This window comes from Hibiscus syriacus, unplaced genomic scaffold, assembly GCF_006381635.1.
Source record: "Hibiscus syriacus cultivar Baekdansim isolate YM2019G1 unplaced genomic scaffold, ASM638163v2 tig00109980_pilon, whole genome shotgun sequence".
NCBI classification, from domain to species: Eukaryota; Viridiplantae; Streptophyta; class Magnoliopsida; order Malvales; family Malvaceae; genus Hibiscus; species Hibiscus syriacus.
In genome coordinates this window covers 557,384-569,834 of record NW_024062547.1, presented here as the reverse complement: position 1 = coordinate 569,834, position 12,451 = coordinate 557,384, and the positions used below count along the sequence as shown (strand labels likewise).

The window sequence follows — 12,451 nt, the reverse complement described above, 5'->3', positions numbered from 1 at the left end:
ATCACTAAAAATTTCCAAACATCAAAAGAAAAAAAATAAACCTCTTCAATTGTCATCATCGCCTTGTGAAGTTTGAATCAAAACCCAACACATTTTGAGATTGTTGGATGATATCTTGGATTAATGACGTAATATTAAGGTAGGAAGAACCACCCACTTCAACTGCTTTCTTTGCCTTGTCTAAACTCTTTAGCCCTTTGTCTTCTTTCTCTTCCTTCATCTCCTTCATCCATCAATTTCTCTATTGCATTTTTAACATGTTCCTTCTTCAGCAAGAACCCAGATTTCTCATCTCCCAGCTTCGTAGGCTCGTTAGCCCCAAGGTTGACTCCAATTCTCAGTATTTGCACTACGAGTTTCTCGTTGCAAAATTGGTCTCCGTAGAACGGCAATGTTATCAAAGGGACACCGGCAGAAATGCCCTCGATCGTCGAGTTCCATCCGCAATGAGTTAGGAACGCTCCGGTTGCAGGGTGTGACAAAATGAGTACTTGGGGTGCCCATCCCTTAACTGCATGACCTCTTCCTTTCGTTCTTTCCTTGAATCCATCGTCTTCCATCCACTTCTCGACCTCGTTCGATGGTGTGTTATTCCCTCTTAGGACCCAAATGAAGGGCTTGTTCGATGCCTCTAAGCCTAAACCCAACTCTATCAGCTCTGGACACTTTAGAGTGCCTGTGCTTCCAAGGCACACATAGATAACAGAGTTGGTTTCTTGAGAGTCAAGCAACTTCAAACACTGCTGCTCGTCAATCGAAGCCTTGTTACCTCTTTCAACTTTATCCAACTCGTTTTTGTTGCTGAGAGAAACCGGACCAATACACCAAGCTTTCTTCACCTTCTTGTACTCTTCGACATAACCCGATTCCAGCTCTTCGAAAGTGTTTATGATGACCCCATAGGATGCTTGGTCAGCTTCCCACATCGGTTCGAAAATTCCCTTCCAAGACCCGTCATGGTCGAGCGGTAACTGAACTAGTGTAAATTCGACCTTGTCGGTCAAGCCAGGCACCGTGAAGTACTCATGATTAGAGGTCACGGTATCAGATATCTTGGAGGACTGTATATTGTGCAAACAAAGAAGACAGAAGCAACAAAATCCATGGAACGAGAACCTTGGAACTCGAAACTTGGTGGCAATTTTGCGGGTGTAATACAGGTTTATGTCTGAAATGATACAAGTGGGGCGGGGTGTTAGCTTCTCGAACAATTTCTTCCCTTCATCTTCCATCAGGTTTGCGGCGGATACGAATGTGATCAAGTCCTCCATCGAATGCAGCATATCGATGTTCTCGACACCGTCAGACAATCCTACTTCTTTTCCAGGAAACTCGAGTTGCAGTAAACATATACGGAGCCCCGATTCGATGGCTTGAGCGATCGATTTCTGGATTCTGCCTGCATTATGGGGTGTTGTAACCATAGAAACAATTACGCCACGCTGTGCTAGTAGACGACCGATATCTAGCATGGGGAGCAAGTGGCCTTGTGCCATGAAAGGGAACAACACAAAGTGGCCTTGAGCCATGACTGGAACTAGGAAACAAAGTGAATTGTAAGCACAAGGATGCAACATGTGTTTATATATAGCTGTACTACTTGGAGACCGAAGAATCGAAGCAAGAACTTCAATAGAAGATCGTCCCGTAAAAAGTTTTAAATATTTGATCTATATTAATCTATTAATAAATTAAATATTGAATACTTTTAAGAATTAATAATGCTTTGTATTCAAGACTAGATATCCACATATATATCACATGGCGATGGCCTACTAAAGTAAAAACAAAAAAAGAGAAAATAACCTCAGTGACCAAAAATCTCATATAATATACGATTTTAACCAACTTTTTCTGGATTTGCCAAAATGACCAACAAAATCGCAATGCGATCGCTAATTCGCAACGCGATCTCCATTATCGCAAATTCGCGTTGCGATAGTTGAAAATCGCGTTGTGATGGTCTACAGTGTCGTTGCGATTTTCCCAATTCGCAATGCGAATAAGTAAATCGCAACGCGAATTGGGAAAATCGCAATGCGATACTGACTATCGCAATGCGATACTTACTATCGCAATGCGATAATACAAAATCGCAACGAGATACTGACTTTCGCAACGCGATTCTGACTTTCGCAACGCGATAATACATAATCGCAATGCGATTTTCAAAGCGCCATTAGTATCCTGGCCAAGTATTTTATTTTTAAATTCCAAACACGAATATTAATATATTGGAACACTGAACCGTCCACAGTATATCCCGTAATCGCAACTCATAACCTAAAACCTAAAATCACAACTCAGTCCCATCTCCATCTCTCACTCTCTCACCCATCTCCGACGAAATCCGTCCCCATCTCCGACGAAATCCGTCTATCTCCATCTCTCAGAGCCACCCTCACAATCAGAAATGGAAAATCAACCAAATCAACCAACGAGGGTTAGTTTTTTTAATTATTTTCTTTTTGAAATTTTTGCATTATTATTAGGTTTTTCATATTGAAATTGATGATAAGTTTACTGGTAATTTCAATAATAGATTAACCATTTCACTTAGATTGCTTATTAAATCAACCGAGAATCGCAACGCGAAATGCAAATCGCAACGCGATTTTAGTTTCGCGTTGCGATAGTCAAATTCGCGTTGCGATAGTCATTTTCGTGTTGCGATTTTCATTTTCAGAAACTATTCTTCTTCTGCAAATTGAAACTTGAATGAATTGCATTACTTCAACCAAAAAACAAAGACAAATAGGAAATTCACAGTGTTGCAAATTTAAGTTTGAAGAATAAACTACTACTCTTTATGTTTATTATTGTTTTTGGTAATCTTCACAGTGTAGTTTTTGGTATATCTAACTTAGTATGTTTATTGTTTTTGTAGAACTTTTATTCGGCTCAATTGACCTTAAGAAATAAAGTCAGCCTGGCCAAAACAATTGCGTCGAAGCTTTCACCTGCACAAAGAAAAATGTTTGAGGATACATGCTTCGGGCCATGGCTGAAAGTACAATATCCCGGTGGAGATGCGATGTTGACACACCTGTTTCTTCAAACCATGACTAGCGATCTACCAGAGACTATACAACGTCGTGATGAAGAGATATGGTTTGATTTTCCACCGGCGTATACGTGTTTTGGGCGGGAGGAGTTTTGCTTAATCACCGGTCTACGCTTCAGACACGATGATGTAGGTCGGTACACTAGACACATTACCCGCCCATCATGGCTATCCCGGGTTTTTCTTGAGCTGGAGAGGTCGAATCTACACGTAGAAGACCTGACAAGATTTTTGAATAAGAAAGATGGTTTTACTCGGATGGATGACGTCGACGTTGTCCGAGTATGCCTTCTAATTCTTTTGCATGCCGGCTTTTTAGGCAGAGAGGCCAGACAACCTATTCCAAATGATCTAATCAAATTGGTAGAAGACCTAAATGCGTGGAACCTATTTCCGTGGGGCTCGTATTTATGGAAAGCTACATGGAATAAGTTATCGTCTGCCTTGGATGATCGAAAAAGTTTGCATGGCGATGGTTACAAATACACTTTGACAGGCTTTATTTGGGCCTTTAAGGTAAGAATTTTTATATATTGTTTCCAAAATTATAAGTAATTATTTAACAATTACTAATGTTTGTTATTATATTGTTTGTAGATTTGGATATTTGAGGCCTTTCCCGCCATGAAGACATATGCAATAAAAACTTCAAATGACATTCCCAGGGCTATTTCCTGGAAGAGGAAACGGACCTTGCAATGGGAAGATTTACTACGGTATACGACAATAAATAATGTAAGTTAACATAAATACTACCATATATTTATAAACAAGTTATTACTAGTACACGTTTAACTTTGTTTGAGCTTTTATATTGTTAGGAGGCCAACACTCCTCTACAGAGGCTGACACCCACGGAAGCTGAGCTTGCCACTGATTGGTGGCAAGCTAGTAAGCGTTTTTTTGATGGAACGGTTGATGAGCAGCCTCCACTTCGGGAGCCATCACCTCACCCAGAGCTATCACCTCACCCAGAGCCAACATCTGATCGACCCGACTATACACCTCCACAATGACAGCCATCACCTATTCTGTCACATCATCGAGCCTCTTCTCCACCATCACCGCAAGATAGACGACCGACAAAGATGCCACGACGTTTATCTCCCTGTTCTCCACCTCCACCTCAACGGGATGAGTTAGGGGAGTTACGTGATGAGGTCAATGCCTTGCGTGAGGAGGTCAGTACTTTACGCGCAAAGACGATGGTGCATGGCGTGTTGAGGTGTCTACATTACGCGGTGAGGTAGCCGCTCTACATGAGATGGTAGCATCGTTGCGGAATGAGGTTCATACTCTACGCAACGAGGTAAGTTTAAGATTTTTCATACTCGTAATTCATTCGGTTGCTGCCAATACTGCTAAACTGTTTTTGTTAGTATTTGTTTTTGGTTTTGTTTTTGTCTTTTGGTTGAAGTAATGCAATCCATTCAAGTTTCAATTTGCAGAAGAAGAATAGTTTACTTTCGCAACACGAAAATGACTATCGCAACGCGGAAATGGCTATCGCAATGCGAAATGAAAATCGCAACGACAAAATCGCAATGCGAAATGAAAATCGCAACGACAAGATCGCAATGCGAAATGAAAATCGCAACGACAAAATCGCAATGCGAAATGAAAATCGCAATGCGATTTGTGTTTCGCGTTGCGATTTTGTCGTTGCGATTTCATTTCGCATTGCGATCTTGTCGTTGCGATTTTCATTTCGCATTGCGATTTTGTCGTTGCGATTTGCATTTCGCATTGCGATAGCCATTTCCGCGTTGCGATAGTCATTTTCGCGTTGCGATTTTAAGTTTCGTGTTGCGAAAGTAAACTATTCTTCTTCTAGAATGTTTATATATGTTGTCCTTTTAAATGTTTATATAAGTGCTTACTTCTGGAATGTTATCTGAGCATTTTGTGAACTATGATAGAATAATGACTTGGGTGAATACAATGCTAGTTTGAAACATATTTGTCTTTGTTTAATATCATGTCTGTTTATTTACTGATTTATGTATTAATTTTTTTTAGCGGCCCGATAAGGTGGATGCTTTACGTCAGGTTTTCCTTGCACGACGGAGTTCACGCATCAGACGGCGTGGACGTGCTATTACGTCTCCGTTCACCCCAATGGTGCGAAGACTCCGCAAGAAGAAGCCCGACTCACCTGTCATCCCTCAAGAGTCCCCTCCAATCGTTCAAGAGGCCCCTATCCTCCCTCAAGAGTCCCCCCACCGTTCAAGAGGCCACTGTCATCGTTGAAGAGGTCCCTCCCACCATTCTAGAGCCCGATTCACATGGGGTAATATATCGAAGTATTGAGAAACCCCCACCGGTTCCGGACATGATGGATGAGAGTTGGCTCTCGTATGAGTTACCGGCTAGTACCCTTCCGGTATCTGAAGTGGAGAGGAGACAACTACCGGAAACAATTGTGGATAATACCCTTTGGGCTAAGAACGCAGTTGATTTTTATCTACATGAGCGGAGCCAAGGGTGTTACACTGACATAAGCAAACTCAACGATGAAATGTTTTTGTTACTTGATCGGTCTTGGTGGGGTGTGCTATTAGGGGTTGAAGACAGTGGCTATTTCGATGGGGAGGTAAGTCTTATATTTGACTTATATATGATTTTGATTAATTTTTTTAAAAATTAATGTAATTCACTAATATATGTCTTTTTTTTGTAAAACAGCATATCGATGCATGGGTGTCACGTCTTCTAATAATAAGGAAGCTTAGGAAAACTAAAAAAAAATTGCGATATACAATAATGCCAACGACTTTTCACGCAGTTCACTTGAAGAATCAACGAGATGAATCATTTTCGTTGGGCAACGGGCAAGCTAAACTTTATCCTGCATGGTGGGAGGTCGATAAGGTTAGTGTTTATTTTTTAAATTTTTTAAAGGTGTTCATAAATAAGTGCGCAAATAAATGAATTATTACTTATGATTGCAGGTGTTTATCCCTGTTTTGGAACGTCGTCATTGGCTTCTCGTCCAACTTCAGCTCCCATCCCTGAAGATAATAGTATATGACAGCATGATAAATTACATATCACTGTCTGATTTGAGAGATATTATCAAGGGATGGAGCTCTCATTTGGCTAAATTCTTGGATGGGATTAATTATTGGACTCATTCTGGACACAAGAAGCCAAAGAAGTTCAATGTCACAGTTGTTAGATACGAGACCATGCCACAACAATCGCCGGGAGGCAGAGGGGATTGTGGTCCTCTCGTATGCATATGCTTGGCACGTTTGACGACGGGAAACACAGAGTTTCTACCTCCCACCGATAGAGATAGAGCTGCAGTAGGCTTGTGGTTTCGGCATTATATGGCTAGAGCGATATATTCTAGACGCTGCCTACCTGTATCCGCGTTATGAAAGTATCCATTGTTAATTGGTAAGTCAAATGCAAGTTTTGTTAACATATATACTCCTTTTGGTTTGAAAATGTTTGGTTAAGTACCTATAATTCAATAATTTACTGTTTGTAGATTTTAGATGTGTAGGAAGTTTTGTTTGAGCAAATGTTTGGTTTTTGCAGGTTAATCCTTAAGTAAGCTGCGTGAAATGGATGGGGTGCAAAAGTTGATTCATTGATTCAATAATTGATGAGGAAATAAGAATTATTATTATTTTTTGATTGTTTAATTGATTTGTAAAAAATGATTTGTAAATGTTAATTTGTTTAATTGGTGTGTACATAATTCTTATTTGTGCTTGTTTAATTGATTGAAATATAATAGTTGATTTGTTGATTTTCAATCTGCATTATGTTGAAGGCAAAACAGACTATCGCAACACGAAACTGACTATCGCAACGAGAAAATCGCAATGCGAAATGAAAATTGCAACGAGAAAATCGCAATGCGATTTTCATTTCGCATTGCGATTTTCTAGTTGTGATAGCCATTTTCGCGTTGCGATTTTTCATTTCGAATTGCGATAGCCATTTTCGAATTGCAATAGCCATTTTCGCGTTGCGATTTCCCCGTTGCGATAGTCAAATGAATGTCTAATAAGTGATAACAACTGAACATATCATAGCAATGTTCAAACTCAAGTTACTAATACATGCCTAACTGAAAATGTTAAAAGTGCACACATAAAATACACATAATACAACGTTTGCATTTAAAAATCACCTAAGTTAACAGTCCCAAAAGGTGACGTCGGTTGTGATTGGGATTTTGAATATGATTGCGATTTTTCAGAATCTCGTTGCGAAAGTCAGAATCTCGTTGCGATTTTGTATTATCTCGTTGCGATAGTCAGTATCGCATTGCGATTTTCCAAATTCGCATTGCGATTTACTTATTCGCATTGCGAATTAGGAAAATCGCAACGCGATACTTACTTTCGCAACGAGATAATACAGAATCGCAATGCGATTTTCAAAGTTCGCAATAGGTTTTAGTTTCGCAACACAAATTTTTTGTGTATATATCTACGCAGAAGCAACAACTCATAACCTAAATCCCTAAATCGCAACTCATTCCATCTCCATCTATCACTCTCTCCGGCGACATCCGTTCCTATATCCGTTCCTACATCCTTCCCCATCCGGCAACATGTCTTAGTTTCGTAGCTCGTTTGTTTAGTAAATTAATTTACAACCATGAAATCATCTAATATTGATCATTTTTGGATAGATTTGTGTTTTGGAGGGTCATAGGAGAATGTTCATGGTGTTTTACAATATATGCCTTTACCCATGAATCTTCAACTAAAACTGTCATTAAAAAAGTTAACTTATGAAACTCTAATGTTACGTGTTTCAAAGAAATTGAATTTAGAGCCCCTAAGTGGATTTAGGCTATCTTATCAGAGGAATGGTAAAGTTTATTTGTTAACAGACAATGAAGATGTTGAACGATTCATTGCTTACATTAGTGTTTCAAGTGATGATGTTACATTGTATGTTGTTGAACCTATAAGTAGTATTGTTGGGTCAGTAGCGGGTAGTAATCAACTAAGTTTTTCTCTAAACCCACAACCTTTCTCTAATCCAAATCCCAATCAACTTTCAGCACCAAATTCTGATTTTCGTATTGACCAATTAGACGATGATGAGCCAACAGAAAAAATTGTGAGTACTAGTCAGTATTCGAAATTTGATCTTGGTCAATACCCGGACTTTGATATTGGTCAATACTCAGATTTTGATGATGTTTCAGAAGAAGAAACAGACCCTGCGTGTAATGATTTTGATATTGGTCAATACCCGAATTTTGATGATGAAACAACCGTTTCCGAGGAAGATGTTGTTGATGATAATGAGGAGGAAGTGGAGGCTGTGAATGAACATGTTGAACATCTATTCTGTAATTCATATAATCCTGAAGAAGAAAAAGAAGAAGAAAAAGTCCCCGAAGAAAAGAAAATGCCACGGGAGTATAACTGGAATATGCCAGAATTACTTCAGATACCGGAAGAAGAGTTGGTAAAGAAAGCAGTTGATTGTTACACAAAAGTTATTCGTATCAAGAAAGATGATTGTTTTGATAAAAAGGAAGACTTGAAGATAGCTTTGTATACGAAATGTGTGGAAGATGGCTATCAACTAAAAGTTAACAAATCAAGCAAAGATCGTTTCGAAACAAGGTGTATGATTGACAAAAACTGTACGTGGCGTATGATTGCAAAGAGGATAAAAGATTGCGAAATGTTTCAAGTTAGGACTTTTATTGATAAACATACATGTTCAAGAACCCAAGTTTTTCCTCACCATAGACAGGCAAACAAAAAGGTGTTGGGTGGTTTTCTGGCTGAGTTAATGTTTTTGAATGGCAGGGTATATCGGGGACATGAAATTATGACTGACATGAATGCTCGGTTCAAGATTAGTATATCATATTCTCAAGCTTGAAGAGCCAAATGTTATGCCTTGGAATTGTTGAGGGGGTCGCCAGAAGCATCGTTTGCCCAACTGCCGGCTTATTTTCACAATTTAAAGGTGAAAAATCCTGGGTCAGTAACTCATATCAAAACAGATAGAGATGGATGCTTTGAGTTGTTGTTTATCGCCATTGGTGCTGCGGTTAGTAAATCAATATAATTCTGTTGACTCATTTCTGTTAGTTACATGCATTTCACATTTAAATGATTATATTTCTTGTGTATATTATTTTGTAGATTCGTTCGTTTATTACTTGCATGCACCCAATTATTATAGTTGACGGAGCACATTTGAAAGGTCGATACCTTGGAGTAAACTTATTAGCAGTAGCCATGGATGCTAACAATGGGATATTGCCAATAGCTTACGGGGTTGGCAAATCTGAAACCTCTAATTCATGGACATGGTTTATGGGGCATCTTAGGGATTCCATAGGTCCTATTAGCAATCTGATAATCATATCCGATAGGGCAAACTCAATTGACAACGCCGTTAGAAAATGTTTCCCAGATGCTTTTCATGGACTTTGTGGTGTTCATTTGTATAGAAATCTAAAATCAAGGTCTGTTGGTATAAAAAAGCACAAATGGGCATACTGGAAGGCTGTAAAAGCTTATCGGGAAGTGGATTTCAATAAGCATATAAACTGTTTAAGACGTGTTTTGCCTCAGTGTGCTCAAACACTAGAAGATGTCGGGTTTGAAAGATGGTCAAGAGTACATCAACTTGGAGCAAGATATGGTTTCATGACGTCTAATAGTGCAGAATCAATCAACGCTCTAAGTCGTCATTCCCGGAAATTACCCATTACTATGTTAATGGAGTTTTTTCGAGCCTCTATTCAACAGTGGTACTACAAGAAAAGAAACCATGCAGGTATTATTTCTTTGAATTCGTAACTTATCATATATTTTACTAAGTATTATTTATTTAAATTTACAGGAACATTGGAACATCGTGTTACACCATGGACTGAAAAAAAGATAACGAAACGTGTTGTGAAGTCAACGTCATGGAGATTTGAACCATGTTCAAACACTTTGTTTGAAGTATTGGATAATAACTTAAATGGGCTTGTCGATCTAAATGCAATGACGTGTAGTTGTATGAAATGGCAAACATCTGGTTATCCGTGTGGCCATGTTATAAAAGTTGCTCTTCATCTAAACCAAGATGATTCAAGCACATACGCTATGGATTGCTACACTACAGAAGTATATCGACAGACTTATGCCGAGATTGTCTACCCTATTCCACATCCTTCTGAGTGGAACATACCAGATGACTTACAAACAGTTTTGCCACCAGCCATGGACAGAAGGCTACCTGGCCGACCAAAAAGTCACGATCGTATACCGTCTAAGGGTGAAGAGAAGAAGAGATCGACATGTAGTCGGTGCAAGGAAAGTGGTCATACAAGGTTGACATGTGGATCACCAGTGCCATCACAATCATCTTTTCCTCTACCAAAATATGGATCATCATCAAAATCCAAAGCTCATATGGTGTCAAGAAAAAGGCAATCAAAATCGCAATCATCTTTAAAATCCCAATCACAACTGGCTTCACCTTTTGGGACTGTTAACTTAGGTGATTTTTAAATGCAAACGTTGTATTATGTAGATTTTATGTGTGAACTTTTAACATTTTCAGTTAGGCATGTATTAGTAACTTGAGTTTGAAAATTGCTATGATCTGTTCAGTTGTTATCACTTAATAGGCAATCATCTTAATGTCTATCGCAACACGGAAATTACTATCGCAATGCGAAATGAAAATCGCAACGAGAGAATCGCAATGCGAAATGAAAATCGCAACGCGAATTTAATTTCGCAATGCGAAATGAAAATCGCAACGCGAATTTAATTTCGCGTTGCGATTCTCTCGTTGCGATTTTCATTTCGCGTTGCGATTCTCTCGTTGCGATTTTCATTTCGCATTGCAATAGTACTTTTTGCCTTCAACATAATGCAGATTGAAATCAACAAAATCAACCATTACATTTCAATCAATTAAACAAGCACAAATAAGAATTATGTTAACATCAATTAAACAAATCAAGTTTTACAAATCACCTTTTACAAATCAATTAAACAATTAAAAAATAAGCAATAATTCTTAGAGAAAATAACACTTCTACTATTGAATCAACTTTTGCAGCCATACATCATTTTCACGCAGCTCACTTCTGAGATTAACCTGCATAAACCAAACATTTGCTCAAACAACACTTTCTACACATTTAAAACCTACAAACAGCAAATTATTGAATTCTAGGTACTTAACCAAACATTTTCAAACCACAAGCCTATAAACATACCAATTGTTTATGGACATTTTTATAACGCGGATGCAGGTAGGCAGCGTCTCGTATATATCGATCTAGCCATATAATGCCGAAACCACAAGCCTACTGCAGCTCTATCTATATCGATGGTAGGTAGATGCTTTATACTTCCTGTGATCAAACGGTCCAACGCCAAGCATACGAGAGGACCACAATCCCCTCTGGGTCCTTTCGTTTGTTGTGGTGCGGTCTCGTCTCTACTAACTGTAATATTGAGCTTCTTTGGCTTCTTGTTTCCAGAACGAGTCCAATAATTTATCGCATCCAAGAATTTAGCCAAATAAGAGCTCCATCCCTTAATAATATCTCTTAAATCAGCCAATGATGTGTAATTTATCATGCTATCATATACTATTGCCTTAAGGGATGGGATCTGAAGCTCGACGAGAAGCCAATGGTTACGTTCCAAAACAGGGATAAACACCTGCAATCATAAGTAATAATTCATTCATTTGCGCACTTATTTATGAATACCTTTAAACTCAATCTAAAATAAACACTAACCTTATCGACCTCCCACCATGAAGGATAAAGTTTAGCTTGTCCATTGCCCAACGCAAATGATTCATCTCGTTGATTCTTCAAGTGAACGGCGTTAAAAGACGTCGACATAATTGTATATCGTGTATTTCTTTTATTTTCCTTAACTTTCCTAATTATTAGAAAACGTGACACCCACGCATCGATATGCTGTTTTACAAAAAAAGACATATATTAGTAACTACATAAATTTAAAAAAAAATAATCAAATTAAAATATAAGAAAAATATAAGACTTACCCCTCCATCGAAATAGCCATTGTCTTCGACCCCTAATAATACGCCCCACCAAGACCGATCAAGCAACAAATAGATATCATCGTTGAGCTTGCATATGTCAGTGAAATACCCCTGGATCCGCTCATGTAGATAAAAATCAACTGCGGTCTTAGCCCAAAGGGTGTTATCCAGAATTGTGTCCGGTAGTTGTTTCCTCTCCACTTCAGATACCGGTATGGTACTGGCCGGTAACTCATACGAGAGCCAACTTGAATCCATCATGTCCGGCACGTCAGAGGGTTTCTCAAGAATCCTACATATGACGCCATGTGAATCGGGCTCTTGAATGGTGGGAGGGACCTCTTCAACGATGACAGTGGC

At 38.8% G+C, this 12,451-nt stretch overlaps 1 pseudogene; it reads right to left on the bottom strand.

Annotated features, from left to right (window-relative positions):
• Positions 1-1,561, bottom strand: LOC120211702 (annotated as a pseudogene).
• Between the last annotated feature and the right edge of the window lie 10,890 nt (positions 1,562-12,451).